The sequence below is a fragment of the Mytilus galloprovincialis genome, chromosome 10, assembly GCF_965363235.1.
Source record: "Mytilus galloprovincialis chromosome 10, xbMytGall1.hap1.1, whole genome shotgun sequence".
Lineage (NCBI taxonomy): Eukaryota > Metazoa > Mollusca > Bivalvia > Mytilida > Mytilidae > Mytilus > Mytilus galloprovincialis.
The window spans coordinates 10,253,366-10,261,454 of NC_134847.1; the positions used below are offsets into that span (position 1 = coordinate 10,253,366).

At 30.9% G+C, this 8,089-nt stretch overlaps 1 long non-coding RNA gene across 1 annotated transcript; it reads left to right on the forward strand.

Annotated features, from left to right (window-relative positions):
• Positions 1–688: 688 nt before the first annotated feature.
• On the forward strand, positions 689–7,910 carry LOC143049808 (uncharacterized). Its single transcript, XR_012970318.1, has 2 exons — positions 689–773; positions 6,433–7,910. It is a non-coding gene; the product is annotated as an uncharacterized LOC143049808 (long non-coding RNA).
• The last annotated feature ends 179 nt before the right edge of the window (positions 7,911–8,089 follow it).

The following is an 8,089-nucleotide window of genomic DNA, read 5'->3' on the forward strand; positions in this document are numbered from 1 at the left end:
AAAATGGAGACAGGACCCAAAACAAACAATATTTGCAGTAGGACAGAATGGTGAAAATTATGTTTCAATAACCATATATATAGCTCTGACTTGACCCTTAAATCCTCATCTGATAAGGACTGAAACTTAATGTTTGAATGTTATATATGAAGATCATTAACATATTTATTTTCAACTGTATCACGAGAAATGTAACAGTGTCACTTTTCAATTTCATATTGTCAATGAATTCAGGAGTATTCTAGACTACCAATGCCAATTCTAATCGACATTTATTCTTTGTTGTCTTGAATGAAATAACCATGAACAAAAAAAAACATACCGTTTTCCCCATTGAGGCTATTTCTCTTTCAAAAAATGAAATGCTTAGTTGTTTGTTTTATTTAATAATCCTATAAAATTTAAATTGTTGCACAAAATCAAATCTTAATCAAGCTACCTCTGGAGGTAATTTAAAGATTTTATAATTATTATTCAGTTATAAAACATATATACATCAATACAAAAATAATGTATACCAATCTATAAATAGCTTTGAAATTTCCATTTTCTGAATTTAAGTTAACGGATTTCCATTACCTATAAATAGATGTTTGCGTGTATACTCTAAAAATAAAGCACAGTAATGGAGTCAAAATGCCCATGTTGCAAAACAAACATAAACACTAAATATATAAGTGTATAATTTGATCTTTTAAAATTGATAAATAAACACTAAAACTAGTTTACTGTGTCAAATGAAAAAGATTTAAAACCATTTGAAATTTCACAAGGTTAGTTGATCAATATGTGTTGAATAGTAAATCTATATTTGCTCTAACCAAAGCTTGAGAACCAAAGATGCATGCATACCTGTACATATGTATAAAACAATGTGATTTACCTTGATTTTCATAATAATTTGTATTGCACAATTCCTAGCACATAATATCTTTACAAATTAATATGGGTTAATTCCAACGTTGTGCAGGGATTTATCTGTTTTCTTTCACCATAAATATAGCTGATTATCATACTGTCTTTAACACTTTAAAAAAGATTATCATTTATCTAGTTTGTTTATTATTTTTTTTATACGGGAGTTGTCAATTTATCAAACAGCACTGGAAAAAGATTTCTGCATTTGAATTATTGCAGCTATATGACCTATAATGGATATGGCTAGTTACACACATGTTTGGATTACCAAAGATATCCATGTACAATCAGATCACAAGGTTGAGATTTTAAAACAAACACGAATGTCTTGATTTGAAAAAAAAGCGTTTGAAAAGAATAAATCTTGAGGAACAGTTATTTTTGTTGTTGTGACAGATAGAATATTGTTTTGGCATATTATCCCTATCGACGAAGTCGAAGAGTTCTTTAGGGGTTCATTTCGCCTGTCGCTCTGTCCGTCTGTATTCTAAATACTCAATAGCAAAATTTCTGTTCCAGTCTAGGGAAGGATTGGCGCCTTCAAGCAAAATTAACCCTGTGTCGCATTTGTATAGGTATGCCTGTCCTAATTTAGAAGCCTGTAATTCAGTGGTTGTCGTTTTTTGTTGTGTTACATATTGTTTTTTTTCAATATTTTGCACATCAAAAAGGCACTTATATTTCTAAGCTGAATTATTTTAAATATGTCATTTTCGGGGATTTCATAGCTAACTTTACGGTGTTGGATTTGCTCATAGTTGTATGCCAGACGGTGACCTTATGTCCTATAGTTTTTAATGTTTGTGTCATTTGGTCTCAAGATCTTTTTTATGATCGAAAAATATTTCAGTAGTACAAAAATATGTTTAAAAAGGTTCCGCTGAACCGTGTATCTAGCCAGCAATTGCTGCTGTAGTATTTAAAGTAAAGTTTATTTCCAAAAACAAGTTCATCATTAAATGAGTTAATATTTGTACATGTAATACAAATGAAGGAAATATAGAGAATTATATTAAAACTTGTTTTTCTTTTGATGCTATTTCTTGATATCATTTCGAAGTATCAAAAACATTCCATGAAGGTTTAACAAATTAATTGATGACTTCCTTTGGAAGCATTATGTTGTGTTTGTTTGTTTATCCCATAATGGCTAGATGCAGAGGATAGGATAGAGATCATGCATTTTACGCCTGTTTTAAGTCATGAGTATATAGACCTTTTTACTCTTGTGGATTTATTAAATGAAAGTTGATTGTACGTTTCAAAATAAAGTGGCCTCCATTTCGCAAAACATTTAAACATAGTTATAGGGTTACATAATGGCCACCCAGAGGTGCAGTATTTCTCCTTTAATCAGAGACACAATTAAGGCATTGATTGTTTCTGCACTTTGGTCTGGTTGTCTCTTTGCCTTAATCCCCATCATTATTTTCTAATATAATCGAAAACTGTGTTTAAATGTAAATTGCAAATAAAAACAAAATCCACTTATCAGTAAAAAATGGAAAAAGGAAAATACTATTTTGGCAACTCACATGCAGACATTATCCCTTAACATTAAAAAGACTTCTTCTAAAATTAATAAAATTCTATGAAAGTAAACAATGAAAAGTCTTACACCTTTTTCATTAAACTTGCTTTAAAAGTTTGTCTAATTTGCGCAGTTATCCTTATGGAAGGTTAATGCTTTTCGATCGCGTATCATATTACTTAGCATGTACACATCTTTATAACATATCGGTTTCTGCCGGTAAACATTACATTCACTCTGTGGTTAAAGTTTTTAAAATTTTAATAACTTTCTTAAACTATCCTGGGTTTGAACCAAACTTAGAGAAAAGCTTGTTTATGATCAAAAGCTAGTATCCAGAAGTAAATTTTGTAAAAAAATAAGTCCATTTTTTCTGTATTTTACTTTTAAATGGAATTAGATGTTCTGCCAGGAAACAACACTTTCACTCTGTGTTTAAAGTTTTTAAAAATTTTAATAACTTTCTTATACTATTTTGGATTTGTACCAAACTTACAAGCTTGTTTATAACCAAAAGCTATTATCCAGAGGAATATTTTTATTAATTTTTGTCCTCATTTTTGTTGAGCCTGTAATTAAAAGCAAAAGTAGGCGAGACACTAGGATCTGCGGAACCCTTACGATTTTTTTTAATGTGATCTGTGATAAAAAATATAGTGAACGTTAAGATGTTTATTCGAAATGCCTATATTCACTTAACTTTCAACACTATTAGGTTAATGAACTCAACACAAAACCAGTCTAAATACTCATGCCAACTATAACGATGATACGTTTGCAATGTATTATCAAGCTCATTATCCAACTTCCTTAATCTACATTTTTTTTCCAATTGAGAAATCTTCCAATACCAGTGAATGAAAAATATGAAATAAATTCGAACTTAATAATCTACGAAATTTGAATGAGACTAATGAACGCACTTCAGCTAAAACTAATTAATGATTAAAAACTACGACTTAGGCCGTGTTCAAACTAAACGCCGTGTACAGTAAACATGTTTACATTCGGGTTAATGTAATGTACACTAGTTTCATATTAAATTTGTTCACATCTGTACACATTATTTAGCTAAATGTACATAAGATTTGTTCACACTTGTAAACTATATGTCATTTAAATGTTCATTACGTAGAACCGAATTAAAATTTTCGAACAACTTTTCTAGCAGTTAGTGGACAACCATTTGACTTTAAAAAAGGGGGGGGGATGGATTTTTCCACAATTTGATTTTAAAAAAAATCGGGCCATACAAATGATTAGAATCAACAAATATACTGAATCCAAAGTTTCCCCATACATTATAAGTTAAATATTTAATTGGTTCCAACGAAAAAAAAACCAACACTGAATACAATCTTTCGTGCGAGAAAAAAATCTGACTCAACCACCGCCCCCCCCCCCCTTTCCTCTTTTTTTTTTTTAAAGTAAAGTGGTTGTTAAGGATCACTACATTTCTATCTTTTCTATTTGTTTCAAATTTTTCCTAATTGTATTTTAACGGATCTGAGATACTACACAAACAAACAATTAACCTCACTTTTTTTCAGTAATGCATTTATGAGTGAATCGTTGTTTGAGTAAAGACCAGTGGCAAATATTTCTGTCAGTGTGTACGTCCAGTTGATTCTGGGAGACCTTTTCAAATGATATATATATGTTCGGCAATGATGATGGATGAGTCTTCTTATTTTTTAAATGTATATATGGGAAAATTAAAAATCTAAATGACTAGTTTTGTGTACACTTAACCTACACAAGGTCTACATCGACTATCGACTGCATGTAGACAAAACATGATTTAAACTACATGTAAACATTGAGTTTTATCATTGGGGACGTAATTATGTTTAGTTTATGTGTGAGGTACACTAACACAAAACCGAGTTTAGGTCAATGTGAACACGGCCTTAATTAATAATGTAAATGTATAAACATAAACACAATACATGAACAATGACTCAAAATGTTGGTATACAAAAAAAATATTCATTTTGTTCGTCGTACCATATACATTAATGTTCAAAGTGACTTATAGACCTAAAGGTCCTCTGGTGTACTAGTTATTGTTTTTATTTTTCATTGTATTAGAAAAACACATGTCCCTATACTAAATAATGTACTTACTTACTTACTTACTTATACAAAGAATGTCGAATAATTGAGTTCATACATGATCTTCGAACTGTTACTTTTCATGGAAAAATCTGACGTCATAAAGCAAGTATATCACATCTCAATTCCTATGAAATAATGTTTATTGAGTAAATAATCCAAAAATTATAGACATATTCTGCTCGATTGATTATCAATCTGAAAGAAAAATACACATTACTAGTAATAATTTGCACAACTTTTCTACCAGATTTACACTGATCTTCACTGACATTAGTTGAAATTAAATACATTCAAAATATATAAGAAGCAGTTTACTAGATATTTCAAGTATACCTTACAGATAAAGCTTGTATTTAAAATGAAATGGTATTTTTAGGGATCTGAGTGTAACCATCCTAGATTTAAGATTTTACCAATTGACCGAATGTTTAATTTTATGAAATGGGGAAAACCTATTAATTCTATTATTGGAAATTTCCACTTGTTAAAATATCCACTCTATTCATAAACGACTCGTGTATTACTAAACACCTTTAACTCAAAATTTTGTTGAATTTAGGAAACCTACGAAGGGATATCTCAATATAAAAGCTGGAGTCTCTTTAAAACGCCAAAAAATCAGCAAGGGTAGATCTACAAATATGTTTAATGGTCCAATCACGAGTCCACTCCTTATTTGAGTTATTGCATTTTAATGAATATTTCTTGCATTCTCTTTTTGTATGCCTTTTATCTTGAAAACTAAATGAAAATAAAGAGAAACTGGTCGATGCCACTGCTGGTGGAGATTTATTTCCCCGAGGGTATCACAAGTCCAGTAGTCAGCACTTGTTGTGCTGACATGAATTGTCATTGATATAGTTATATTTATAAATTTACTGTTTACAAAATTTTGGACTTTTTTGAAAAACTAAGGCTTTTCTACCTCAGGCATAGATTACCTTAGCTGTATTTGGAAAAACTTTTAGGAATTTTGGTCCTCAATGCTCTTCAACTTCGTACTTTATTTGGCCTTTTTAACTTTTTTGGATTCGAGCGTCACTGATGAGTCTTTTGTAGACGAAACGCGCGTCTGGCGTATATATTAAGTTTAGTCCTGGTCTCTATGATGATTTTTTTTATATAGAAAGCAAAAAGATCAGCAATACATGAGCTGCAAATAATAAAAAAAAGAAAACAGCAGTATGTTGAGTTTCTGGAAATACATTTGAGGATCAAAATCGTCCTACGAATTTTGATTCATTGAGTTATTGACATTTTATAACGATTTTTATCAAGTTTTGTGTTTCAACTCAATATCGCATTAAACATTGTTGTACATAGAGAGAAACTATAAACAACGAAAATTATCACCAAGACAAGATCTTCTTATATATATGGCATTTGGTTGAAATCGTCATATCACTATTTTTTGGAGTGATCACTGTTTAATCATGTTGGCCATCTTTACCCATGTTTAGTGTTCTGTCTATACTCTTGCAACATATACTATGTAGATAAATGTTTTGAATTGCAAACCTGATCTAAAGACAAGTTTTAAAATCATCTTAATTCTTATGTTGACCATTTATAGGAAAGACTGCTCTAAGCATTGCTTTACTTTTTTGTGTGTATGACAAAAACTAACGAAAATAGAGATAAACTGTACAAAAAAAAAATGATCATCAAGATTTGTTTTATTTGTCATGTATTCTAATTTAGTTCACAATAGAGAGTGTCCATTGTTTAAGATGCACATAGACTTGAATATATGAAACACGCTGCCTTAGATAGGTATTTGTGTTATATTTTTTTTTCTAATTACGGTTATTATACTAATCCACTTCTAGAATGCATAACAAATTAAATTCATATTTTGTTTTTAGATCAAAGATGTGGTCGTCCATTTATTCAGCAGCAATGCTATTTGGTGGAATAAGTGTCATGTTATGTACAGTCGTGAATGAGTGTCCGGAAGGCAGAGAAAGATATTTAGCAAAAACAAATTTCTGTACCAACTCATCTTTGTATCATTGTTTACCCGATGAAACATGTAAGTTACACAAAATCTGCATTCAACCCGTCAAGTCTGCATCAGTATTTGTCATCCTGAATGCCAAGGGAACTTTATTTCCTGAATATGTTGTCAGCATACCTAATTCAAATATAGATGTTTATGAACTGTTTAGCCTTTTTGTTTGTAAACTATCGGTTCTGGATACTGTAGACACAAAGTTATTTGATAAGATTTTGCAGAAATTGAATGTATCGGTACCAAAAGACACTGGGTCATACACAAAACATTGTGCTCTTCAAACAACACATCATTATTTAGCGACATTGGATTGTGAAATGAAGAAATCGTGTAACAAACCAAGAATGTCACCAAATGTGCGATTATACATTTATAATGAAAGTGCTTTCAAGGGGGGTAGACTTAAACTTCATGAGTTCAATGTGGGAACATCAAACAGTTCCTTTTATTATAGAATAGGATTTATTCTTTGTACATTAGAAAGATTCACAACTTATCACGAAGAAGAATACGATAACAAAGGAAATGATTCTTGGAAATTTAATAATTCACAGGCATCATGCACAAACGTGTCAGTCAATATAGAACTGCAGAGCCCAGAAATTATAGCCGGAGTTATTGTCGGTATCATTGCTTTTTGTATAGTGATTGCGCTGACTTTTATTATTTGTTGGCGAATGAGAAGTAAAATCCCGACAATATTCAACACTAAAGAGGATACATCAGAAAGACAGATTCAATTATTAGATTATCCTAGTGAAATGCAAGTGCACGACAGACTTCAAGAACAATCAACAGAAGTTATTCAGTTGGTAGAGACACATAAAAGAAAAGAAGAAATACATGACATAGAGGCGTTCATTGAGCTCAGGAAAGCACGAGTAGACCGATCACAAGATAATTATAAAGAACTAAGTACTGATGTGGAAAATAAACTAGAAGACGAGATAGGAAACACGACTAAACATATACAATCTGGGAGGCAGACGGTGCATATCAGGGTAGAAGATTATAAACCAAGTTTCTGTCCGTTTTATTCCTCAGACAAATCTCTACTGCCACGTGACCTTGAAAATACTGTCCTTTTAGAAGACACAAAAACGTTGTCTGCTGATAAAGACGTTGAAGAAATCTTTTTGTGAAGAACAATGAACAAAAGTCAGAGACTACATTTATCAAAAAACCTAATACATCTGTGAAACTGTCAAGTATCAAACTGTGCTGTTTTGAAGCATGGTTTTCATTTACAACTGTATACTCTCGTATGTTATCTTTTAATCATTACTCATGTTATTTGCATTTCACATTTATGAAATCGCAATTTTATTACTCAAATTTTGTCCTTTTTTTAAAATGCGAAGACAAATGGACGAAAGCATACTTGTTATAATTTTTTTTTTATTCGAAATGCATTATTTGTCGCAACTTACTCAAAACAGCGACTGACTTGAAAAAAGATGATAATATAATAAATCATTTCACAGTTTATAGTCTAGCAGCAGTTAAAC